The sequence below is a fragment of the Arvicola amphibius genome, chromosome 12 (assembly GCF_903992535.2).
Source record: "Arvicola amphibius chromosome 12, mArvAmp1.2, whole genome shotgun sequence".
In the NCBI taxonomy this organism is placed as follows: domain Eukaryota; kingdom Metazoa; phylum Chordata; class Mammalia; order Rodentia; family Cricetidae; genus Arvicola; species Arvicola amphibius.
In genome coordinates, this window is record NC_052058.2 from 83,360,102 (window position 1) to 83,387,592 (window position 27,491).

Consider the following 27,491-nt stretch of genomic DNA (forward strand, 5'->3'; position numbering starts at 1 on the left):
TGTATGCTAGGTAATGGGAGAGAAAGACAAATTAGAGTTAATAACTCTAGAATCACTCATCAAAAGCTCCTGGGCTGTGCCTTTGGGACAGTAACATCCTGAGTTTCCACATCTGGAAAACGAAGATGGAAATCATTACATGACATAATGTTACATCTAATTATCATAAAATGATATTTAATAACATGAAACATGGCACTGGGCACATGCACCTTGTGTGTAAGGTAGGGATGGAGACAGGGTGTCGCTATATAGTCCAAGCTAGCCATGATCTCCTGGGTTGGCTTCCCAAGGGTATGTGGTTTTATTTTTGTTGAGCAAAGGCTCAGAAGAGGGTCGATTGGGGGAGCTCCTATACATAAGAAACAAGCCAAGGAGACCACAGGGCCTAATGTCAGGAAAATAATACACAACACAAGTAATTCAGTAGCAAAAGCAGCATCTGTCTAATTATTCTGACTTCTAAATTTATATGCATTGACCCAATAACTACATTTCCATATGTCTACTCTGAGAAAATGACCTTTAAACATTTTTAATAGTGGGGTGGAGAGATGGCTCAGTGGTTAAGAGCACTGGCTGCTCTTCCAGAGGACCTAGGTTCAATTCCCAGCACCTACATGGCAGCTCACCAGTGTCTGTAACTTCAGTTCCTGGGGACCTGACACCTTCACACCAATGCACATAAAATAAACTTATTTATTTTTGGTTTTTTGAGACATGGTTTCTCTGTGTAACAGTCCTGGCCTCGAACTCACTGAGATCCTTCTGCCTTTGCCTCCCAAGTACTGAGATTAAAGGCATGTGCCACCACTGCCTGGCCATAAAATAAATTTAAATAAAATATTTTTTAAAACTTTTAATATTGCCAGGTGGTGGTAGCTCATGCCTTTAATCCCATCACTTGGGTAGAGACAAAGGAAAGCAGCTCTCTGTGAGTTCGAGGCCAGACTGGTCTACAAAGTGAGTTCCAGGATAGTCAGAGTTATTACACAAAGAAACCCTGTCTTGAAAAACAAAAGCAAAATTTACTATTTATTTTAATTTTTTAAATTGTGTATATGTGGTGGTGGGGTACAGCTGTGAGCAGGGGTGCTCACTGAGACCAAGGTTTTGGGTCCCCCTGGAGCTGAAGTTACAGGCAGTTGTGAGCCACTTCATGTGAGTTCTGGGAGTCTACCTAGGGACCCTTGTTGATGGAGGAGAGTTATCTGTCTATGTTACTTTCATTGGTTAATTAATAAAGAAACTGCCTTGGCCCTTTAAGAGACAGAAAATTAGGTAGGCGGAGTAAACAGAACAGAATGTTGGGTAGAAGGCAGTGGGGGAGACGCTTCAGGCAGTTGCCATAGGCAGCTGTCATGCCTCTCCTCTCCAAGATGGAAGCAGGTTAAGATCTCTCCTGGTAAGAGATCCACCTTGTGGTGCTACATAAATTACTAAATATGGGTTAAAGCAAGATATGAGAATCAACCAATAAGAAGCTACAGATAATGGGCCAGGTGGTATTTAAAAGAATACAGTTTCCATATAATTATTTTGGGTAAAGCTAGCCGGGTGGCGGGACACAGCCCGCCGTCCCTTCTACACCTTGTAAGAGCAGTATGCACTCTTAACCACCGAGCCAGCTCACCAACCCCAGAAAGAAATTTCTAAAAGCTAAGAAAACTGTTAAAATTGGGCAAAGGAAAATTAGAGGCATCGCAGCGAACCCTTGGGATTTATTTTAAAGCAGGGTTGGAGGGACAGAGCTGGGAGACAGATATAAAGGTGTTGATCTGCCCCAGGTGTTTGTAGTCTCAGATGGTATGAAACCAAATCTGAAGGCTTCTGTTTAAAAGAAAAATCAATAAATGGAATTGCAGAATGTTTGGGGGAACAGGGTTCAAGACAGGGTTTCTCTGTGTAGACCTAGCTGTCCTGGAACTCTATTTGTAGACCAAGCTGGCCTCTGTCTCCTGAGTGTTGGGATTAAAGATGTGAGCTACCATCCCTGGCTGGTTTGCAGAATACTGTTCTGGGAGAATTTTTAAAAAGAGTACTCACTCACTGGGTAGCTGGAGAACCAGGCCCTGTCTCTGGAAGCGTGGTTTCGAATAATCCTTCTTCCTCAACTCTGTGTCCAGCGGAACTGGCCTCAGGTTCAGTGCCTTTTCCTGTTTGCCATGCCCCCTGCCCTGCCCTGACTTTTCTCTCTGCCTGTGATGCTGCCTTCCAGAGATTGATACTCAGCTAACTCCCTGGGCCTGTGCCTAGGGACGCTGGCAGACCAGCCAGACACCAGCTCCCCTGACCTGCTTGGATCTAATCTCCAATCTCTTTCTCCTCAATGGCTGCAGCTTTGTGTTTCCTTCAAGGATTACTGTTTCATTCCATGCCAAAAACACTCTGCCTGGGTGGGTCTGGTAACTCAACTGGGGGTGTGGATCCTAAGCAGGCTGAACTCTGCAAACGCCTGCCTATTATACTTACAGAAGCACTTTTTTTGTTTGTTTGTTTGTTTTTTTTTGTTTTTTTTGTTTTCTGGAGAAAAGGCAATAACTTACCAGGGCCTCCGAACTCCCGTGAGCTTGAAAAACTTAATTCAGTTTGGTCCTTTAGTCCCACCCTCCACAGTAACCTTGGGGTTAATCAACTCAGTATCTCCTCCGTGACTAGAAAAGAGGCTTGCACAAAACCAGCATTAATTAGATTCAACTGAATCATCAACAATACTTCCCCAAAAGAAATTCCTAAAAAGAAAAAAACAGAAAGAAAACTACTTCACTTGGGGCTCAATGGAGCTCAGTTGGCAGTGTTCTTATACACACACACACACACACACACACACAGGCACACTCTCACACACACACATACACACACTTACAGATACACATACAGACACTCATGCTCTCTCTCTCTCTCTCACACACACACACACACACACACACGCTAGTGTCTGAAGCAAGAGGATCAGTTCAGGGTCACACAGCTAACTAGAGGTCAGCTTGTGCTGCAGGAGGTCCTGTCCCAAATACTAACAGCGATAAAAACATGGCATGTTGACAGACGCCTCTAATCCCAGCATTCATGAGGCAGAGGCAGGTGGATTTTTGTGAGTTCAAGTCCAGCCTGGTTTATATAGAGAGTTCCAGACTAACCAGGGCTACAGAGTGAAACTTTGTTTCAAAAAAATGGGGGTGGGGGGGGGAGAAGAGTGAGAGAAAAAAAGAAGAAAAAGAACTCTTCCTTATTCATGCAAAGTGAGGATTGCGCAATTCCCCGAGCCGAGCAAAAGTGAAAGTGAACGATTGCCTTCTTCTCTGAGACCGCAAGGCCTGCACACAGCCGATCTGGGGTCACGATCAGGGATTCGGGGCTTCTGTGGTGCTCCCGAAGCCTCTGACTCACTGCGATCTTGGGTAATAATTCTCCCAGACTCCTTACACCTCATTTCCTATTTTCGCAACATGGAAAATACGTTTGTGCCTTCTCTGCCAAGTGCGGCAGTGTCGGGAAAACAGAAGACACACGAATGCCTTCGGAATGCTTCACCAGGCCGTCTTCCCTGCAGCCTGTGGTTTCAAAGGCTTGCTCAGCTGCAGTGGTTATTTTGATGCCCAGCCTCCTTCCAGGTCCAAAATATTCTCGATTGTGTTCAAATTTAGCCCTGACGATGAGAGCATGTTGTGCTGGGATGCACTCCAGGGACGTGCGGAGCAGCGTTTCTCGACGATTTGTAATTCCTACTCCCCTTGATAAGCACTAAAAACCTCACCCCTTGTTGAGGGAGGTGGCTCGTGCCTCTAGTCCTCGCAAAGGGGTAGATGCAGGTGGATCTCTCCAGCCTGGTCTACAGAGCTAGTTCCAGGATAGCCAGGGCTACACAGTGAAACCCTGTCTTGGGAGGAAAGAAAACAAAAACAAAACAAAACAAACAAACCAAAACACCCCCACACCTTTTATACATTTTGTGGTACAAAAAGCAGAGTTAATGTTTTTCCTTTTCAAAGTATATGATTTTATAATAAATACATTTGTTATTTATAACAAATAAGGGGAGGCCTGGAAGAAGGTTGAGCAGATAAAGCTCCTGTAATATAATTTGGAAATATGCTTGACCCTTTCCTGGTGGCAGTTGTGGGTATCGTTAATAACCCTAAGGTTCGTCACCATTCATGAATGAAGTTTGTATTGCGCTGCAGTTAGAGGTCAAAGAAAATATAACATTTCCCCTCCTGTGTCCACAGGATCCCAGACATTCAACCAAAGACAACGGTCTGCAGAAACCCGGAGAGGGGCAGCTGGTTAGGGGACTGGGTCCATTTGTCTTTATGTTCACAGGGAAGGACTTAAAACACTGCAGATGTTCCAGGGCATCTGTATGGGACTGGTCCAGGACCCCAAGGAAGCCAAGTCAACAGAAGCTGAAATCCCTTGTATAAAATGACATAGTATTTTACTTAAATCGGCACCCATCCTTCTTTACACTTGAGGTCATATCTAGTTTATAGATATAAATGTATCTATAAATACCTTATACAGTGTAAAGCTCTCCACATAGCTGTCCCCTATTATTTGTGTTATAAAGGTGAGGAGGAAAGTCTCTACTGCTAAGTATGTGAGCCTGGCTATATTTTTAAAGCTTGTTGGCTGAATCTGTGTATGAAATATTCAGGTAAGAAAGGGCTACTATAGCCAGGCCGTTGTGGCGCACGCCTTTAATCCCAGTACTTAGGAGGCAGGAGCAGGCAGATTATTGTGAGTTCGAGGCAAGCCTGGTCTACAGAGTGAGTTCCAGGACAGCCAGGACTACACAGAGAAACCCTGTCTCAAAAAACTAAAGAAAATAAGGGAGGAAAAAAAAAGATACACCAAAACAGATCTAGGAAAACGACTCATTGATGATGGTGGATCTTCAAACACATCTATTTAGAACGGCATCCCTTCCTGGCTACATGAATGATAACAAAGTTAGTTCCTCAAAGCTTTAGCATAAAAACTTAACCAGAAATACACACACTGGGGACATCCAGAGGAGAGAGTCCGTTCCCTAACAACTCCCTCGCCATGTGCAATGGGATCTTGAAAAGGGCAGCGTATGTCTCTGAATACGTAAGAAATGTAAAAATTTATCTTTTCACAGTCTTTGGCTTCCCACAGCAGTGCTGACTAATGCAAGATGTTTCAGCCCAGCCATGGGGTTCTCTTCGTATTACCAAATACTTCCTTTCTTCTCTTTCCGTTGCTTCAGTTCTAGTCGATAGCATTTCATAAGCTTGTAAAAATAAAGACACAAATCCGAGGAAGCTGGAGTATCATTGAAGGCTCACTGCAGTTTTCCTGGGTCCTTCCAGGGCCAGGACCCTTCAGGGCACACTGGACCAGCTCTACCTGAACCCAGCAGTTGTGCACATTTGGACCCATTTCCACTCCGCAGCAGCCAGAACGAGGCAGCTCCTCCGCCCCACGTCAGATGTGAAGCGGATTGGCTCATGACTTCCAGCAACATCCTCCTCAAGAATAAACGCCAGGAAAGAATATTTTACCTTAAAAGCGCTTCCTCAGTCCTCCCCAAGCGATTCAGGAGCTCCGTTCACACTTCACCAGCCAGTCAGACTCAAAAGAATGTTGAGCAAGTTGTTGGCCCACCCCCAGCCCATCCTGTCTGAGGTTGAAACATCTGCAACATTAAAAAAAAAAATGAGGTATGTAGAAATAAGCAGTTTTGGAAACTGTGTGTCGGAAACTAGTGGCTCATTGCCTGTATGAGACATTCCTGTCAAATTCCTACAGAACCACGGCTTAAAATCCCCAGCTTGCAGGAACAGAAGGCCAAAGTTCTGCGGGAAAGGAGGGAGCTTTCCTGAGGCGGAGCTTGACAGGACACTTTGCACACTGCGGAAATGGGCATTTTTCCTCCACCTTCGCTCCCTGCACCGGCCTCTTCACCTGTGAGCTGCAAACACGTTCACACCATGGTTGGGGTAGCAACGACTCCCTTGAGACCACTTCCTGGAGTTCCCAAACTACCTGCCCTTTTTTTCTTTACCTTCTACCTGCTTAAGACAGTGGCCCCCAGTCAGGATCTTCTTGTCCTGTTCCTGAGATGGGTGGGTGGTTTGGTTTGGTTTTATTGGGATTTAATCTGATACTCAGGAGGAAGAGGTAAAGACAGGTGGGAGGATTTTGGAGCTTAAGGGTATCCTAACTTACATAGGGAGTTCCAGGCCAGCCAGGCCTATCTAGTGAGACCCTGTCTCTAATCTATATATTGTTGGGGGCTAGAAGTATAGCTTAGTGAGGTGGATGGCTAGCACGCATAAAGCCCTGAGTTAAGTGCCCAGTACCTCATAATCCAGGTGTGTCATGCACACCTGTATTCCCAGTATGTGAAGGTGGAGAGAGGAGGTTCAGAAATTCAGGGTCACCTTCAGGTACATAGTGAATTACAGGCCAGCTTGGCTACAGGAGACTTTGTCTCAAAAGACAGATAGACAGTCAGACAGATAGATAACAGTCAGCCATGTGGCACACACATGCAGTTCCAGCACTCAGAGGCAGGGGCAGGCCGATCTCTGAGTTCAATGCCAGCCTGGTCTATAGAGTGAATTCCAGGACAGGCAGGGCTACACAGAGAAATCCTGTATTGAAGAAAAAACAAACAAAACAAACAAGCCAGATGTACTAGTATGCACCAGGCATCTCAGCGCTCCTAGGGAGAGATGGCAGAGTAGACAGAACTATCCTGCTAGCCTGAAGTTGTCCTCTGACTTCCACCCATGTCATGACAAGTGTGTGTTCACACTCACAAACACATACACACTAATGATAAATTAAAAATCTAAATTTCACAAAAGGTATTTCATGGATAATCTTTCCAGTAATATTGTCCAAGGTTGGATGTGGCGGTGCATGTCATCTTAGCATTCACGAAGTAGAGACAGGAGGATAGAGAGATACTTAACCATCAGCCTGAGCTATATGGCAAGATGCTAAAACCAAAACTGTAACAAAACTAAAACTACTAACTACCAACATGAATTAAATTTTAAAATAAAAGCTGGGTGCAGAAGCTGTTGCCAGAAATTCCAGCACTCAGGAGGTTGTAGCAGGAGGCTCATCATGAGTTCAAGGCCATTCTGGGTTACCTAGTGAGTTCCAGGCTGCTCTAAACTACAGAATAAGACTCTATGTCAAAAGACAAAAACAGGGGAATGGGGGCTGAGAGATGGTTTAGAGCACTGTCTGCTCTTCCAGAGGACAAATCAAGTTCCCAACAACCACATGGTGACTCACAACCATCTGAGTTCCAGGGGATCTGTCACCCTCTTCTGTCCTCCAAGGGCACCAGGCACACACACGGTTCACAGACATACACCTATACACATAAAATTAAAGAATAAAAATTAAATTTAAAAGATGGCTTTAGGGTTAGAGAGATGGCTTAGTAATTAAAAACTGGCCACTCTTGCAGAGGACATAGGTTCAGTTCCCAGCACCCACATGATGGCATGCAACCATCCATAACCCCCATTCCAGGGGTTCAAACAGGCACAACTGTGGCGCAATACATGCAAATATGGGCAAAACATTTATACACATATAAAATAAATAAATCTAAAAAATCCTGTAACCATAACCCTAAATATTCAGAGAAAATGTTTGGTTAGTAGTAAAATCCCCACTATTAGCATTTTCACAATTGATCAAAGCCTCAAAAACATATTACAAATTCTGCTGGGAGTACGACTCGAAGCTATCAAGCTATCCTAGCATGCACAAAGCCCTGGGTTTCATCCTCGATATCAAAGTAAGCACCCACACACTCACACATACATACATACATACATACATACATACATACATACATGTGTGTGTGTTTTTAGAAAGAGGCATGAAAGCTTATTGAGAGATGCTCATTTGTTTGTTTGTTTGTTTGTTTGTTTGAGACAGAGGCTCTATGTAGCCCTGGCTCTCCCAGAACTCACTCACTATCTGGTCTATATACTAAGCTGGCTTTGAACTTAGAGAGGTCTGTCTGCTTTCACCTCCCAAATGAGAAATCTTTTTTAAGTTATTTTTTAATTGTGTATTTGTGCATGTTGTGTATGAGGGATGCTTGTGTGATTGGCATACATGTGGAGGATGGTGGTCAGAGAATAATCTCAGGACTTAGTTCTTCCTTCCATCTCTGTATGGGTTCTGGGGACTGAACTCAGGTCACCAGGTTTGCACAGCAAGTACTGTCACAGACTGAGCCAGTCCCTAGCCTGAGAAATGCATTCTTTTCGAGCTTTCTTTCTTTTTCTTTCTTTCTTCCTTTCTTCCTTCCTTTCTTTCTTTCTTTCTTTCTTTCTTCCTTTCTTTCTTTCTTTCTTTTTTTGTTGGTTTTTTGAGACATGGTTTCTTGAAACCTGGCTGTCATAGGTTGAAACAGACCTGGTTGTTTCAGAACTCACTCTATAGACCAGGTTAGCTTCGAACTCATGGAGGGAGATTCACAGGCCTCTGCCTCCCAAGTGCTGGGATGAAAGGTGAGGTATGTACCACCACTGCCTGCAAAATGCATTCTTTAAGGAGCTAACCTGAATTCAGCACATTTTTTAATGCAAGTGGATGCATCCCTGGAGAGATTATCAGAATACCATTTGGTTTAACTGTGTCAGAAATTTCACTTACAGACGTCAGCACTGAGGAGCTCTCCCCTAAAGAACACAGGAAGGAATGGAAGCATCATAGCTATAGCAATGTCAGACACATTTTCAATTCCTTGGTAGGTCGCAGCCTTCCCACGGCTCTGCAACACCATCTCTTCCAATGGGTTGAAAGAAACAGCTGCCTGAATTGGAAAAAGACACGTTGAGCGCCCCTCACCTCCAGTCACCTTTCCATATAGGCATCGATATTTGGAGGATCTACTCCGACCTGTGGAGCCCAGGAGGGATTTTCCCACACCAAAACACAGCACTGTAAGACGGCAGAATGGCAAATGGCACGCCCGTCCTATAGGTATGGATTTATTCATGGTGGATGTGGAGACGGGGTTCATTTCAGAAAAGGATATCTGTGTAGACAATGGAGATCTGAAAATTGCTTCCTTACCAGAACTGAATTTAATCAATTACTTCAGCTACTTGATCCCACTCCAGGTCTCCTCTACCCAACCTCTGACCTGCAGCCTAGGCACACTGAGCGGCCCCTCACCAAGTCTCGGGTTAACTTGGTTGACCACATGGCTCCCAGGTCAACATCCTATTCAAGCCTATCCAGGAAGTCACTCTCCTAACTAACCGCCTGCCCTAAAGCCACAGCCACTTTAACATACCGTGCCTCCACTGAGAATGGGTCAGAACCTCTCCAGGAAAAAAACCCACACGGAGTCCAGGGAAGCAGTGTAACCTGCCAAGAGAAAGCGCAGTTGGGAAGTAAAATGGCGGATACTAAACTGGGAAGGACTGGGTTAAACACAGCTTCTCACGGAGTTTTTTGTTTGTTTGTTTGTTTGTTGTTTTTTTTTTTGTTTTGAGACTGTGTCTCACTCTGGAGCCCTGGTTGGCCTGAAACTCACTATGCAGACAAGTCTGGCCTCGGACTCACAGAGACCCACCTGTATCTGCCGCCCGAGGGCTTCGACTAAAGGTGTGTGCCACCAGGGCTGCCTTACAAAGTATTCCCAAGGTAAATTCTTTTCTTTTTCCTTCCTTCCTTCCTTTCTTCCTTCCTTCCTTCCTTCCTTCCTTCCTTCCCCCTTTCTTTTTTTTTTTTTTGTGTGTGTGTTTGTGTTTTGTTTTTCAAGACAGGGTTTCTCTACAGCTTTGGAGCCTGTCCTGGAACTAGCTCTTGTAGACCAGGCTGGCCCCGAACTCACAGAGATCCACCTGCCTCTGCCTCTCGAGTGCTGGGATTAAAGGCCTCTGTTTCATTTTGTTTTGCTTTTTCGAGACAGGGTTTCTCTGTGTAACAGATGTACTGAAACTCACTCTGTAGACCAGGCTGGTCTGGAACTCACAGAGATTCTCCTGCCTCTGCCTCCCGAGTGCTGTGATTAAAGGTGAGCACCACCACCGCCTGGCCCTTCGGAGCCATAGGGTTTTCACATGTTGAGGCTGATGCCTCGTTTCTTTCTCCTTGACTGTGCATATGAACATATGATGTGTCTGCATGTGTGACATGCCTATGTGTGTGTATGTGCATGTGTTCCCACAGATACATGCCACAGTGTACGTGTCAGGGTCAGAGAGCAACTCAGATGTCAGGCTTCACCTTCTACTTTCTTCTCCCTTCTCTGAAGCCTGGTCTCTGCTGTTTGCCGCTACACTGTGTACACCAGGCTAGGCAGCCAATGAGTTTCCAGAGATTCTTCTGTCTCCACTAAGCACACGAATTACGAACCAAAGTGCCCCTCTTTATGTCCGTCCTCAGGACACAACACATACTACCTGCTGAGATAGGCCCCCATCCCCTATACCTGCTGAGCCATCTCCCCAGCCCTCCACCACTGTACTTCTTAGAGCACAATGTGTAAAGACAGAAAATATACGCAGTGTTAGCAGGCAGTAAGTTAAAGATCTCAGCAAGCCTTTCCTTCACGCACTACACACTCGCTGAATGGCATTATGTGGCAGGCCTTGCAGAGGAGCTAGGCAGGAAATGTCAAAGCGAAGACATCAGTAAGTTGTAGGCAATCAGGGGAGCGTCACCTCCAGCCACACCCTACTCTCCCCTCTTCTACTCCCTGCACCTCCTCTCTCCTCCCTAGCTCTGGATCTTTTCATTCATTCTTTTCCTCACCTAGATTCTTCCCCCACCATTTAGCAGCCTGGTGAAACCCCCAAAATGGCTGTCGGATGCCTTGCCTCCAGACGGTCTACACGACTCCTCCACTTCTAGAACATGGCGCACTAGTGTGCCTCAGAGTTCAGTCCCTTGACAGCTCTTATCACTCAGGGAGGACTCCCTCTATCATCCCCATCTCGGGCTCTAATTATTTACGTGCTGGTGGTTTCCGACATGAGTCACCACATCAGGCCTCCCATCTCCACTCGCTGGTCTCCATGGATACTGAGTGGATACAGGTGGGCCTGAACGCTCAGCGTTCTTCCCGAGCCAAACGCTTAAAGCCAGAACTAGAGTCAGGTCTTGATTTCTCCTTTCCTCCCAGTTCCACACCCGCCAAGGATAGCACCTGTGAGTTCCGGCTTCAGGCCCAGAAGGTGCCCTTCGTTGTCAGGAGCCCTGGCAGAAGCCGGCACCTTTTTAGTTTTCTTTCCTTTTATTTAATATTTATTTTTTTTAAATATTTATTTATTTATTATGTATACAATATTCTGTCTGTGTGTATGACTGCAGGCCAGGACACCAGACCCCATTACAGATGGTTGTGAGCCACCATGTGGTTGCTGGGAATTGAACTCAGGACCTTTGGAAGAGCAGGCAGTGCTCTTAACCTCTGAGCCATCTCTCCAGCCCCCGCCTTTTTAGTTTTCTACAGTGTCTCATTTTCTTGTTTCCTTTTGGTGGCGGTGTTGGGGAAGGATGGTTGTTTCCGTTTAGTTTTTTTTAAATAGGGTCTCAGCGGCTGGAGAGATGGCTCAGCAGTTAAGAGCACTGGCTGCCCTTTCAGAGGACCTGGGTTCCATTCCCAGCACCCTGATGGTGGCTCACAACCGTCCGTAACTCCAGTTCTAGGAGATCTGACACTCTCCTCTAGCCCCCATGGGAACTAAGCACACACAGACATATATGCAGGCAAATCATTCATACACATAAAAAAATAAATAAACCTTTAAAAAAAACTAAATAGGGTTTCACTCTGTAGCCTAGGGTGGCCTGGAGTTCATTAACAATCCTCCTGCCTCAGCATCTCGGGTTTAGGCATACTAGGGATGAGCTACTATGCCTGGCTTCTCACAGTAATCAGAGCAGAGAGAGAGAGAGAGAGAGAGAGAGAGAGAGAGAGAATGCATGTGGGGGTAGGGGTACCCGTGCATGTGGGTACCAGAGGAGGACATAGGAGGCCATCAGCTGACATCCTCCAGCACTCTTAGAAGGCGTCTCTAGCTAAACCTGAGGCTTGGCACTTCGTAAGCTGGATGGCCAGCAAGCCCCTGCCCACCCACCACCCCCATTCACCCTTCTCTGTCCCCCAGCACTGGGGTTACAGTACACACAGCTCTGCCCAGCTTTGCATGTGGGTACAGGGATTTGAACTCAGGACCCCGTGTCATGAGACAAACACTCCTACCCACTGAGACACGTCCCCACACCCAGTGCGGTCGTTTGACCTCTGTCGTGTTGTGTCCTCCCAGCGTGTTCAGAGGGGGATGGACAGAATGGACTCACTCCTGCAGGCGGTCCTCTGAGTCCACAAGCATGTGGAGGCACAGATGTGCACGCCCCCTCCCTCCCACACACACATGGGTTTTTAAATATTCATTTATTGTATGTATGTAAGAGCTGCTTTGCTTGCATATATGCCTTCGTACCTCATGCATGCCTGGGGTCCAATTACCTCTCACAGTAACTGAATGAAGAAAGGAAAGGAAAAGGAAGGGCATGGCTGCTCCTAGGCATGGCAGAGGAGATGGTTTATTGTGGGTGAAAGGGAGAGTGTGGGCAGAGACAGGGACGTGGAGGTGAGGGGAGAGCGTGGGCAGACAGGAACATGGGGGCGGGGGGAGTCCAGGGTAAACATGACCCTGAGCCATGTGAGGAGAGAGGGGAGGGGAAGAGAGAGGGGAGAGAAACAGGAACCAGGTACAGCAGCCAAGAGGGGAAAAAAAAAGCAGAGGAGGGGAGTACAGGATGGGACAGGGAAGGTAGCCACAATGGCCGGATTATATGAGGGCAGCCCAGCCCTTGGGCTAGAGAGTTGGTGATGGGTGGTGTATGCCAGCCAAACCCTGTAAAAGGTTAGAGACGAAGGGATTCTGGGAGAACCTGATGGCCAGGTCCACTTGGATAGGTTAAATAGACACCTCAATTATTTGCCCCATTGGATGGCCTGGACCTGGAATTATGGAGGTCATGAGCCACCTTGTGGGTCCTGGGAGCTGAACTCAGGTGCCCTACAAGAACAACAAATGCCCTTAACCACTGAGCCAACTCTCTAGCCCTTCATAAACGCTATTAAAGTTTTTAAAAAAATACCAAGTCCCTAAAATGGTGCTAACCAGTGGGGTAGGGGGGCAGTTCAGGGACAGAGCCCTTACTCAGCATGTATAATTCCTGTCTTCTGGCCATTCCATAGAAAACCGTTCACTAACCAGCCTGACCCGCAACCTCTGGGACCTCACCTTCTCTCCACCTCATTCACCCAGCTCAACACTTCTGTCCTTCCTAGGCTTTGCAGAGGCAATGTCTTCCACCGTTTCCATTTCCTAATCTCCTCTTCCTGGGGCTGCATCTCTCAGTCACTTCCCAGGGCTGCTGAAGTCTCGGTTTCTCCCCAGCTTTTGGCCCCAGGTCCCAGAGCACCCCCAGTCCCCTGCAAGGTGCCTCCCCACTGCTCAGTCTCTGGGGGAAGTGGAAACAGAAAATTCACTCTGCGGGCTAGGACTACAGCTCAGGTGTGCCACGCCACCCTGCTGGGTAGCTCTGATCCCTGTCCTGCCTCAGGAAAGTCCCTGTTCTCTCCTGAGCACACGTGGCCCCTTCCAGGTCTAGTCACGGAATTTGTCTAGAACGACAAATAGAAGTTAGTTTAGGGGGCCGGAGTTTGTCTTTAGTTTTCTTTTTTTTTTCTTTTACATTTATTTATTAGTGAAGGGGGAGTGGGGTGTTTTCATAGCAAGGTGTGGACATCAGCAGACGGCAGGAATCAGTTCTCTTTTCCCACTGTGTGGGTTCCAGGGACAGACAGACGGTGGGTAGTTAGGCCCAGCAGTAGGTGCCCCTACCTGCTGAGTCATCTTACTGGCCCTGCCTTTGTTTTTAAAAGCCCAACTCTTGATATCCATCAGTATAACTAGGTAAAGACCATGATGGATCTTGGATGGCTAAGTCCTTTCGTTTTCATATGTAGGTATTACTCACAGGGAACTATTTGAAATCTTTCTGAGTCTCTCTGTGCCAGACACACACACACACACACACACACACACCACACACACACGCAGCTTTTCTGCCCTCTCTTCCCCCCCCCCCCCCCACCTCTTTCCCCTTCATTGTTCACAGGGTAAGCAAGAACTTCAGCCAGTGACCTTCTTCCTGTACTTAGCATGACTTGCCGGTGACTATTCTCTTTTATGAGTGTGGAGGCAGCCTCCAGAGCGCTTAGTCACAAGGTGCTCGTCCCCACTCAGATTCCCACTCATCCTCAACTCCAAGTTGGGGTATGCTCAGCTGCTCGGAGATCCCGAGGAACAACAGTTCCTCCATGACGGGGCACAGTAAGGATGGAGCGAGAAACAAAGCGCCCAGCAGTTGCTGGCACACAGGATGTAGACACCCATCATCCGTCACAGGCACTGGTTGGTTGCAGTTCTCAGTAAGCCGCTCATGGAGAGATCAATTGTTCCCAGACTCTCAAAGCAGGCTGAATTCAGGAAGGGCTGCTGCCCTCCCAACTTGTGGTAGGCCCAGCGGAGCTCAGTTAGCACTAAGCTCCCTGGCTTCCTCCTGGGGGGACCCCAAAGGCTTAGGGAGAAAACAAAACACTTCTGTTATAAAAATAATAGTCATTCTAAATACAAATGGCCCAGTCTTTCTTTGTTTGTTTCTTCTCGAGACACAGTTTCTCTGTGTAGCCCTGGACATCCTGACATCCTGGAACTCACTTTGGAGGTCAGACTGGCCTCAAACTCAAGAGAGCAGCCTGCCTCTACCTCCAAGTGCTAAGATTAAAGAAAGGAATGAGCCTCCCCTCCCGGCCAGATTGCTCAGTTCTGCGCTCTTATCTATCTACATCTCAACCATTCCTACGAACCTGGTTCTGAGGAAACTGTAGCTTCCTGCTCTATCTCCCCACCCCACCCCCGCCCTGCCGCTGCCCCGTGCCCCACACAGTAGTAATGTCTCCAGTCCACTCAACACTTCCTCCATTAACACAACGGTAACGTCTCCAGTCCACTCAAGGACATGTTCAAAATAGAAAAACTACTTCCTAAAACTTGAGCTGATTTAGGACCTGGTTTATCTTTATTTTTTTTTTCTTTCTTACTAGCTTTTTAAAACTAAATTGAGAATCTTAACTGAATCTTTTAAATAACAGAGATTGTCTCACCTCTACACACCACAAGCCGGGGCTTTGACATTCATATTTATTTTCATTTTCTAGGGATGTATGGGCGTTTGCCTGCATGTTTGTCTGTGCACCACAAGCATGCCTAGCGCCAGCACAGGCCAGAAGACTTCGCCCAGTCCTCTGGAACTGGAGCTACAGTTGTGAGCCCCACCGTGTGGGTGCTGGGAATTGAACCCAGGTGCTCTTGAGCACTGAACCATCTCCAGCCCCAGGAAGGAATACTGTTCACCAACACTCACCAACCAGAAAGACGATTTCTGCTCAGCTAGAAGTCGCTAAACGCTAGCTTAAACGTAGAAATACATTAGCGCATAAATATGCCCTGTCTCCTCTGGAGTCTTCTCATCCATATTCAGACAGCACCGGACCAGCCGCTGCCCTCGCCGTGGTGCTCCGCGGGGCTCTTCCGGGGTGAAAGTGTCTGACCCTGAGCGGGCTCTGACTCAGCACATCGAAATCGCAGGCTTCAGGTTCAGGGGCTGGGAGCCTTCCCACCCCCCCCCCCCCACTTTTTTTTTTTTTTTTTTTTTTTTTTTTTTTTTTTTTTTTTTTTTTTTTTTTTTTACAAAATCTGCTGAGAAAACAACAAAATGAAATTTTTTTTTAAGTTTGGAAGGTCAAAAGAATTTAAACATATGACCCCGCTAAACTAGAGAAAGCTAAGACGAATAAGGCTCACATAAACATCATTCTCTCGGATAGCTGTGCTTAATTCCATATTAGCATTTAAATTGCCGCAGTAGGACCTGGGAAAATACTGCAGGAAGCAAAAGGCAGGTGGGAAGTCTGGTGTGGGCTGCTCCTGTTCTCGCCCGTTGTTTGGAGTCGTTTATCCCCTCGCAGACCACGGAGAAAGCACTGAGAACGCTACCTCTCTTTTTAAATCAAAAACGCTAAGAAGTTTTTCCGTGTGGCGCGCCAGCCCTTTGAGTGGTCTGTGGACCTGGGGCTCCCAACCTTGCTGACTCTGAAAGCCGCGGGGGCGCCGCTTGGAAGGGTACATTTATCATTCCGAATTCTGAATCAGGAGTTTCGGGGCAGCGACCTCTAATCCGTAAAATACTCACCAGGTGATTCTGGCACACACCCTGGGTTTGGGATTTGGTGAACCAGCCCAGAGGTGAAACGCTTGGGCAAAGTCGGAGGTTAATATTTCTGCAAGGCCTTGCAGACCAAAGCAGGTCTCCGTTGGCTAAACTCTTAGACTCCCCCATGAGGGCTGGTGGAATGAATCGGTGGGTAAAGGTGCTTGCTGCCAAGCCTGACAAAAGGCAGTTTAGTCCCTGGGTACCTACATGGTGGGAAGAGAGTTCCGACTCCGATAAATTGTCCTCTAACCTTCAGGTATTGTGCCCTTCCCCCCCCACACACACACGTATACACCAACAAAATAGGCAAATATAAAAACGGAAGTTTTGTTTTTTGAGACAGGGTCTCACTATGTAGCCTTTTGTCTGGCCTAGAACTCACCACATAGACCAGGCTGGTTCCTAATTCACACACCTGCCTCTGCCTCCCAACTGCTGGAATTAAAAGCATGTGCCACCACGCCCAGCTCAAAAACTTTTTTTCTTTAAAGAGAAATTGGAGATGTCAGATGCAGTGATTCTTGCCTTTAATCCCAGCACAAAGGAAACAGAGTCAGTCTGAGCTGCAGGCCAGCTTGGTCTACATAGCAAGTTCCAGGCCAACCAGGGCATATAGCTGAGTCCCTGCCTAAAATAAATAAATAAATAGAAATTAATAAGCCAGGTTAGGGGAGTCTGGAGAGATGTGAGTTCGGTTCCCGGCAGTTCCCATGTCTGGCTGCTAACAACACCTCTAAGCTCCGCCTGTACAGGTGCTGTAGTCACGTGCACAAACCCACGCACAGACACAAACATATACACATAAATAAAAATACATATTTAAAAACAAAAAAATCCCCAATGGAATCCTAACTTTAGGGTTATTGTAGAATAGGACCTTGCCTTCCCAGTTCCTGTTTTTCGTTATGAGTCACACATATTTTGCGTCTGTGACAGACTCTGCGCCAGGCCTGTGTTTGCTGACTTCCCTCATTTAGTTCACTCCTGTGATCTTCTCAGCAACCAGGCCTGGCAAGAAGCTACTATTATCCCATCAGAGATAAGGACACAGAGGCTGGGGGAAATGCTCCAGGAAGTAAAACAAACCCGAGGGGGCCTCCTGCTATAAACTGATTCCTGGTGGCAATACTGACCCAGCATGCGTGAGGCCCTGGCTTAGATCTTCAGCCCTAAACCAGGTGTGGTGACATATACCTGCAATCCCAGCACCAGGGAGACAGAAAAGTCAAGAGTTCAAGATCATCCCCATTGCCAGTTTAAGGCCAACCTAGGATACATAAGATCTTGTCTCACTAAAAATATAATAAATTAATAGTCTGGCGGTGGTGACGCATGCCTTTAATCCCAGCACTTGGGAGGCAGAGACAGGCGGATCTCTGTGAGTTCAAGACCAGCCTGGTCTACAAAGGGAGTTCCAGGACAGCTAGAGCTAGGGCTGTTACAAAGAGAAACCTTGCCTCAAATAAATAAATAGATAGACAATAGATAGATAGATAGATAGATAGATAGATAGATAGATAGATAGATAGATAGATAGATAGATAAGAAAGAAACCCAACCTTACTAACAACAGAAAAATCTTCACCATCTTCATGCGTTCAACAAATAACTGAGCACATTGGACAGCATGCCAAGTGTAGGCAGATGGCTCCCGACCTTAGAAGGCCTTGCCGGGAGCCTCACAGGGCCAAGGAGAGGCAAGGGCATTTCCTTGGATCTGTTCCTTTAGCTATCTCATCATCTCCAGGAGGATGCTCTTGGGTAAATATTCATATCTCCTGCTCAGATTCAGATATGTGTTCTCTTGAATGATGGCTTGGAATGTTAAGGGGAACCCAGACAGGGAGTAGCAATCTGGGATGCTCTCTGAACGCTGCCGCAGAGGCCGAATGTGGAAGGACCAGAGAGAGTCCACGAAGCAGAGAGAAAGCGCATTATGGACGTCTGGCAGCATGTGTAGGGTCTTCTAACAAGGCTTGGGTGCAGCTGGGCACGTGGGGCAGTGGATGAAGGTAGGGGCTAGGAGCAGACCCAGCTGGGTACGGCTCACTACACAAGGGCATAAAGATGCAAAAGGGGACCAAGAATGGCAGTCCTGCAGAAGAGACTAGACTAATGCCAGACTAAGGTGTGCTACCTGGGCGCTTTGGAGGTCGCTGGGTTGCCTGGCAGTTAGGGAAGCCTCTAACTTCTCTAAAACCTCACCTTGTTTATTTGCTATGAAAGGAATCTGCCTCCTGGGTCACTGTGTAAACAAAATGAGATCAGGCTCCGGTGTACAAGATTCTCTGGAACAGACAGTGGCGGGTAAACGGGAAGAGAATGCAGGCTGGCTCCCAGGCCCACTTCACCAGTCAGCCTGAGGCACCAGAGGAGGAGCTGACTTGGAAGAAGAGGCATGAGTTTGATTTCACAGAGTTGTGCAAAACTTCTAACTCCTGAAGATAGTTAGAAATGCAGATGAGAAGAGGTCAGACGTACACATTTAGAACTTAACCTCGATCCCATCTGAAGCCCGGGGTAGGGGGTGGGGAGCAGAGAATTACAGGGAACACCAATCCACAGGGCACATCCAGGGGAAGCAGAATGGTGATTGCTTTGCCTAGAATGAAAAGTTCTATCTCAAGGCTGTCAGGAACAGAGAGAGCCACTAAACAGTCAGTTGCATGCCAGGCACAACCTTGGGGCCTGAATCCAGAACACAAAGGCTGTCGATAGAAAGTTCCCATTGTTATGGGGGAAAGATTCAGACCTCACATGCTGAGCACTGGGAAACACCTATGAGAGAAGGGGGCAGAGAGGAGAGATGCTGAATACCTGGGGGGTGGTACCCACACTAGCCCTGGGGGTCAGGCAACGTTTGAGCTGACACTGAGATTAGGGGACCATTAACTGAGGGCTCTCATAAGCCTTTTAAGTGTGTTCCTAGTTAATCCTAACCACCCAGCGAGATAGAGATTGTCATGATCCCTACCTTAGAAATACCACAACCGATCCAGAGCTGCTGAGCACCTTGCCCAACAGCTAGCCAAGCTGGGGAAAGTGTCTTTGGCCCGAGCAGGCCAGGTGCAGACAGAACCTTAGCTCACAGACTGCCCTGTGAGTAACAAATGCTTAAAACAAGTTCACCCTGGTACATTATCTGGACATATTAGCAGTGCTGTGTGGGATTACTTCCAGGGTGGTAACCTCATAGAGAATTAAGCAAAATGCAGAGTTACAAATACCAGCTTCATTATCTGTTCCTTCAGGGACTTGGAGACAAGGAAAGCCATCTGTGACACTCTGGGTTTCTTGTTTTTTGATTTTTTTTTTTAAATTTGTAAGACAAGTCTAACACACTACCCAAAGACGATCCTAGGGAGAAAAAGATATCACCCCACGTGCCACCGTCTCTGGCACACAGCAATACCTTCAGAGGCTGGTCTGTCTGGGGAACAGTCTCCATCACAGATAATATATCATGACTTCAGAAAATGCTAGGCTCAGCAGGGTAGTGGTGGCAGCTGCCCTGCACGCCTTTAATCCCAGCACTCAGGAAGCAGATTTCTCAGTTTGAGGCCAGCATGGTCCACCGAGTTCCATGGCAGCCAGGGCTACACAGAGAAACCCTGTCTCGGAAAAAAAAAAAAAAAACAAAAAACAAAAAAACAAAAATCTAATGTCCGGCTGGACAGCTCAGTGGTAGAGCACTTTCATGACGTGTGTTTGGCTCTGGGTTTGATCTATCCCCAGCATGAAAATGGCAACCTGAAGCTTCAGGTAAGCAGAGCCTGGACAGAGGGCATGCCAGCTGGGATCCTGAGAGGAAAACCCCTAGTCATCTTACAGTCGGAAGGCAATTCGTCTTATCTGGGAGAAGTTGCTCAGAGACTCCGCGGCAGGCCCGTTTATTCACTGACACTCACTTCTCTCTCCTACAGCAGCCCGGCAGACAGGACAGGCTGCTCCAGGGTTCTACCTTTCTGGCTTTGACCTTCCTCAGGCTAGACAATTGAAGTGTTGTCCTTCAAGAGGCAGAAACAAAAGAGAGTGATAAAAGCAGGCGGACTTGCAGCAAGGCAAGTTCCCATTGTGCTCTGTGGTAAATGCTGTGGATCTGCTGGACCCCTCCCCACGATTACGAAGAGGGGCTGCCTCACCTCAAGCACAAGAGAACATGGGCACGGCCCTAGGAGAACAGCCGAGCTCGCCTCTGGCTCCCACAGCCTCCACCCTTCTCCCTGCTGACCACCCAGCCACAAGGGCTGCTCTGTTCTTCAGCACACTGAGGCCATTCCGCGGGAGGCGTCTGCACTTGCTCAGGCTCAGAAACACTTCTGGTGTGAATGAGCCTCACACTGTTGCTTGCGGGAGGAATAGAATCTCTGAAAGCCTTCCTTGAACCCAGTCCTTAATGTTCCCACCTGGACTGGCTCACATCCTCTGCCACCAACACGGCCAGACCCCACTTCACATCACTGATACTTCACTTTGGCATACTTAAAACTGTGGAAAACTGTCTTGTTCAGGTTTTTTTTTTCTCCACTCGCAATTAAAAGATGTACGTTCCTGGGGCTGGAGAGATGGTTCGGTGGTTAAGAGACCCACGTTCAAATCCCAGCACCCACATGGCTCACAACTGTCTGTAGCTCCAGTTCCAGGGCTTCTGACAGCCGCACACAGACATGCATGCAAGCAAATACAAATGATCATAACTTATTTTTAAAAATTAAAAAAAAACAACCTGTAAGCTCCAATAACTGTAAACTCCAGGAAAGATGGTGTCTTTCCTGTTTGCCCTTACATTCCCAGCACCTGGGCGGAAGTAAAGGGCTCAATAAATATTTATTGAATCAATAAAGGAATGTAGAAGAACATGATCAAATTGCAGAGGCAAAAAGTGAGATCTGAGTTTGAGAAAACAGTGGAGCACTCATTCTGGTCCAGCTGGGCACAGGATAGATGAGGTGAAACGGGAGGCCTACAAAGGACCTGGCACACTGTGGACCACGGAGAAAGTGAGAGCCACTGGGCATGGCTGGGCCTACAAAGTATTAGCCCAGTTACTGAACAAGGCAGAATGGACAATCCAAAAAAGCCCAAGAAAAGCCATTCGCTATTCCAGCGCTGATGAAAACTAAGATGGAGCATTTCAAGCTATTTAGAGAGTTGGTTTCAAACAGTTAAAAAGCCAAGGATGTCGGCTGGTAATGGTGGTGCTCACCTTTAATCCCAGCACTCGGGAGGCAGAGGCAGGCGGGTCTCTGGGAATGTGAGGCCAGCCTGGTCTACAGAGTGAGCTCCACTACCTAGAGAGAACTTGCCTCAAAAAAAAAACAAACAAATGACATCTCTTAAAAGTTAAATGTGCATATTCAGGATGAGCAGTTCTATACCTAAAGAGCCACATGAGTGACTGGCTGCAGCATTCACATATGCACACATAACACAGCACTGTAGCAAGATTTAAGTAATCACATGTCTACCGATGAGTGGCCTGATTAATAAAATGTATTATACCATGAACCAAATAGCAACGGCCTATGTGGACACGTGCACATGAGGGACGTAGACACAGGAGGTGTGTTTAGAAGTTCAAGGCCAACCTGGACTACTATATATATATAATATTTACAAGGACACATCAAACTGTACATGGGCTTTGAGAAGTGAGGACAGCTGATTATATCATTGAAAGAGCTGAAAAACAAAGTTCTTCTTCAGAAATGTTTTCTGTACCCATGACACAGTAATAATAGCAAGAAATCACAATTCAAAAAAGACTGGGGGACTGTGAGACAGGTTCACTGCATCATTCCTGATGGCAGGAGTGTTTGAACCAGGGACCCACAAGATAGAAGGAAGGAGACAACTTCCTTATGTTGTCCTCTGAATCTCCATTTTCATTCCATGGTATGTATATATATACTCAGATGTGTGCACGCACAGACAGACAGACAGACACACACACACACACACGCTGCTATTGAAAATATCTTGAGAAACTGAGGAGAAAAATTGTTATCTCAAGTACTTTCTCTCTCTCGTTTGGGTTTTTGTTTGCTTTGTTTTGTTTTATTTTTTGTTTCTCTGTGTAGTCCTGGCTGTCCTGGGACCTACTCTGTAGATCAGGCTGGCCTCAAACTCACAGAGCTCTGCCTGCCTCTGCCTCCTAAGTGCTAGAACTAAAGCCATGCATCTGCATGCCTAACTCAATCAATTTATTTTTTATTTTAGCTTATGTGTATGAGTACTTTACCTGCATGCATGGATGTATACCACACGTACACAGGGCCCACTGAGGTCACGAGAAGGCACTGGATGCCCTGGAACTGGAGTAAGAGACAGTTGCAAACTGCCACGTGGGTGCTGGGAATTGAACCTGGGACCTCTGGAAGAGCAGCACATGTTCTCAACTGCTAAGCCATCTCTCTAGCCCCATCAATCAACTGATATTTAACTTTCCTTAGAGACTTTATTTATTCATCTATTTATGCATGTGTTTGTCTTAGTATTTTATTTCATTTTATGTGCACGGGTCTTTTGAGCCATGCATGCCTTGTGCCCAAGGAGGACAGAGAGGCCATTGGATCCCCTGGTAGTAGAGTTTACAGGTCAGGGAACCACCATGTGGGTGCTAGAAATTGAACCTGGGTCCTCTGGAAGAGCAGCCAGTGCTCTCAATCAATCAAGCTACATATAGCACCAGCCCCAAATTTACTTATTTTAAAGACACGGTTTTACCACTGAGTCCAGGCTGGCCTTCAGTCTCCCAAACTCTAGGATTCCAAGAGCACACCACCACCCACTGAAGTCCTGGAGTGTTCATTTTGCCCCTTGGGTGTATTTACGACAAATAGAAAAGCCCAGCCCAGTGTGGATATAGACATCAATCTTGTCAGTGTGTATGTGCCACGTGCCTGGTACAGATTTTAATACAGACTTCCAAAGCACCTGGAGGTCTGACACCTGATAGCCAATTAACCACGCTATACTAAGACGCTCAGTATCTAGCACAAACCAGTAGCCCAAACCCAAATTTACACAGCTCAAAGTAAACTTTCAAACAGAAACCCCTACTCTGAGACCAGCACTCCCATTCCTACGTAAGGTTTATCACCTTCCCATTATCAAAAACGTCGTTTATTCTTAGTACAATACACCTGGGATCTACATGTTTGCGCAGCACTTCCCTACCCGTTTATAATGTGTTCTGCAGCTCTCGAAAGGTCCACAGTCTCCGCTCTTTTCCGGAGAGAAACATGAGAGCCTGGGTGCCTGGGTCAGAGTGACTCAGGCAGAGTCAACAATGGAGCTCTGAACCTTGGGCCCCCAGTCCAGGTCCTAAGGCCTTCTGGCTCTGCCTAATCCCACAGTGCTTCTCTCTTAAAGGGCTGTGATGCTTGGAGGGCCTGAGGACCGAATGTCAGTTTGCAACGCTTCCCCATTCAAAATAGCAGTCAGACATAAACAGCCTGCAAGTTGGCAGTTAAGAATATCTGACTTTAAAGGTCTTATTCTCCATCTGTCCCTTCTGCAAATGCATAGCTAAATTGTGTTGATACAACCGAACAATTTCTATAATTAATGTAACTTGGTTAATGATTTTTTTTTTTTAAAGAGCCTGTAGGAGAGTCTAAAGCCTTCGCTTTTTTGTGTGTTTGTTCAAGTTAGTGTTATCTTGGACACCTGAGCCTCTGACAGCCACAGGCTGGCCTGTGGGTGCTGACCTCGTAAAGCCAACAGTTAGGACTGTGTATATAAGGATTTAAGAGATTATTTTACCAGAATAAAGTTACTGTGTAGTCATTGGCATGAATGGCATGTCTTTCCATTAACAAATCGAAGAACCTCTAAGTGCTCAAAATTAAATGGAGGCTTATAAAAAATTAATAAATAGGTCAAAACAGTCAGGTTACTGATAAAATTGGGTATCTTTAGTTAAAAAAAAATACTGAGGTTCCTGAGAATGACTTTGATGTAATCTTTAAAATACATTTACAGCCGGGATGTGGTGCACACCTTTATCTCTGAATGAGAGGCCACTCTAGTCTATATGCCGAGTTCCAGGACAGTCAGAATTACACAGAAACACTGTCTCAGCAACAACAAAACAACCAAACAACAACAACAACAAAAATCCACATTCATATTTATTTTATTATCCAACATTTCTTATTCTAATTTTTTTCTTTTAATTAAAACTAAAGATCCAGGTTGGGGGCCCATACCTGTAATAGACTCAGGAGGATCAGGAGTTCAAGGCTACTTTTAGCTATATAGCAAGTTTCAGGTGAGACCTTGTTTCAAAATAAGGAAATAAAATAAAATTTAAAAATAAACGTAAACAGAGCTAAACAACTTTGAGCCATGAAGATGGCTCAAAGCGAAACCAAGTAGAAGCTAACCTAGCAGATAAAAACCCCAGACAGTATTCTTTTCCCGGGCTGCCTTCATGCCTTATTTTATTCCCCTACAAAATTAAACTTGTTGGTAGCTGGGTAGCCCTTGTGACATACACTGGAAAGGCTAAAACTGGAGGATCCCTGGGAGTTTAAGGCTAGCCTGGGCTACATAACTAGACCTGACCTCAAAACAACAACAAAAAAGAATAATGGTTCGCACAGCAGCTGGTGTGGTCCACGGAAATGAGAAAAGCCATCATCAGTATCAGGTCCTTTTGTTATTTATTTATTTTGAGACAGGGTCTTTCTTCGTAGCTCTGTCCTAGAACTCACTGCTCTCCCATCCTGCTTCCACTTCCAGGGCACTGTGATTACAGGCAAGGGTCACTGTGCCTGGTTGACTGTTTTTTAGTACTTGGGATTGAACCCAGGACTTCATGCATGCTACAGAGCCGCACTACCTACTCAGCTCCATCTCCAATCCCAGCGGGTACTTTCTTATCTACTTATTCAATTCATTTTTAGACAGCATCTCATGCACCCCAAACGGGCCTCAAACTTGCTTTTCGGCCAAGGATGACCTTGAACTTCTGCATATGAGGTATAAAACCTTTTTCATGCACTAGGCTCTACCCACCTGAGTCTTAGACCCTGAAGGCCTCTTCTTGGGTGCAAACAAACAAACAAGCAAAATCAAATCTGTGCACAAAGGCAAGCTATAAAAATGTTTTATTTTCTACATTTATAGGTTGTAACCTTCAATGTATTTACTAATTAAAACACTGTAAATCTTTTCCTAGTACTAAGATACCCATTAGCTGACAAAGCACCGAAACATGAGTCAGCCACAGCAGACAGAAGGCCATCTTCATCCCATCCATTTCTCGTGCCAAGGTCGGTATCACGTAATTCTTGAAATTTTCACTATGAATGAATAGCCGTTTTGTAAGGATTATCTATTCAGGCAGAAAAGATGGGGGGAGGGGATGAGCACAAGAAACAATTCCCTATTCAACTGGCACCAAGTACGCTCCCAAGTATGAGATGCCTTGTTTGTATTTTGTTTTTGTTTTTCTTACCTACCTCAGGCCTGGGATCCATGCAAAGAAATACATCTTGTGAGATTTTTCTAGAGTCCCGGTACGGACGGTGGGAACCCCGATGCCAGGCCCGGCTTTACTTTACAGCCTGGCCGACTGAAGCAGAGCTGTCTGTTTGCATTTCGACACCTTCTTTGGTTTTCCGTCCCTCAAAAGGCTCCACCAGTTCAAACAGCAGGTACAGCAGTTGGGTCAATCAAATGACCCTAGAATACTCCAGAGAGAAATTGGCAAACAGTGTGGCTATTTTTCTAAAATGCGGCCAACCCACTCACTTCCTCTGCTAAACCTCACCAAGCTCAAGTGGGACCCATCCTGTTAAAAATTTACCTCAGGTTGTTCTTCCTTCTCTCTGTGCCTCAGGCAGGGTAGTGATGGGGGTGGGGGGGAGCAGTTCTCACTCCTGGAATCTCTCCTGGGTAAGCACCTTTACTCTAATGAGATGTTCACAGGAATTTGCAGGTCTCCCAGCACCTGATTCTGAGACCTCTGTGATTTCCGCTCATCAAGCTCTCACAGAGCAAGAGAAAGGTGTGTTGAAGACAGGAGAGACCTGGGGAGGGTGGGCAAAGATCCAGTTTCATAGCCATCTCTGGGCTAGTGGGTAAGTTCCATCTTACCCACTATGCAATGAACAACTTGGAATGTTCTAGACATGTTGGAGACACCAGCCTGTAGATCTTTTATCCCAGTTGGACTTCTGCTTCCTCTCACTTTCCTACATTTCAATTAGACGCCACGGTGGTCTGTTGCTGTGATACCCTCTGCCAGTTCCTTAAACTCCCCAACTTTGTATTTTCTACAACTCTGTCTAGACAGCAATTCCAGCCCTGGAGTCGCCCGGCCATCCTTTCTCCCCTTCCTTTCTCGCCATCAGTCAGGCCCTGCTGAGCGTGGTGGACAGGGTCCTGGCCATCACACCAACAACTGTGTCATGTTTCTCTTTAATTCTTTTTGTTTGTTTGTTTTTGTTTTCTTAGACAGGGTTTCTCTGTGTAACAGCTCTGGCTTTGTAGACCCAGGCTGGCCTCGAACTCACAGAGAGAGATGCTTGCTTTGGGACCCAGGGCAGCTTGGTGCACACTTGGTCCACAGACCCTATAGGCCAACCGGAAGGTAAACCTGAGTCACAGTTTACCCTAAGACAATGCCTGGTTCCAAGAAAGACCACAAACTGAGACCACCCACACTCCACCCAGAAACAGACCATCCAAAGGAAATTCCTAACGTTCCAATCATTGTAGATAGGATCACCTGCCAGCACACACCCCATCGCTTTTCACCAGGACACCCCTAGACAAATGTTAGCCAATCAGGGGTCCTGAACCTCAAAAAACCCTCTGCTATTATAAAAACCCCACCCCCAAATGTGCTCAGGGCTCTCTGATTGCGCCAATACGTTGGGCACACAGAGAATCCAAGTTCGCGTACTTGTGTAAGAATAAAGGTTCTTTGCATTTACAGACGGGACTCCTCTCCTTGTTGGTTTTGGGGGCGCTTCGCAGATCTCGGCATAACAGTCTCTGCCTCCTGAATACTGGGATTAACGGATGTGCCACCATCACCCACTTCTCTCTAACTCTCTGCAGTGGCTATTTCAAAGCTTCTCCCCCACCGTCAAATCTCTAAGACACCCACCTCTCCTTCAGCTCCTGATGCTTAGGGCTGTAGACATCTCCACCACCACAAC

General features: G+C 46.5%; 1 long non-coding RNA gene across 4 annotated transcripts; it reads right to left on the reverse strand.

Moving 5' to 3' along the window:
- Positions 1-4,884: 4,884 nt before the first annotated feature.
- Positions 4,885-26,028, reverse strand: LOC119827388. 4 transcript variants are annotated; one of them, XR_005287656.1, is made up of 5 exons: positions 23,494-23,599; positions 9,308-9,381; positions 8,908-9,046; positions 8,662-8,821; positions 4,885-5,662 (listed from the first exon to the last, which is right to left on the reverse strand). It is a non-coding gene; the product is annotated as an uncharacterized LOC119827388 (long non-coding RNA). The 4 variants fall into 4 exon arrangements; XR_005287657.1 differs by lacking the exons at positions 8,908-9,046; positions 23,494-23,599 and adding an exon at positions 25,785-26,028; XR_005287654.1 differs by lacking the exon at positions 8,908-9,046.
- Positions 26,029-27,491: the final 1,463 nt, after the last annotated feature.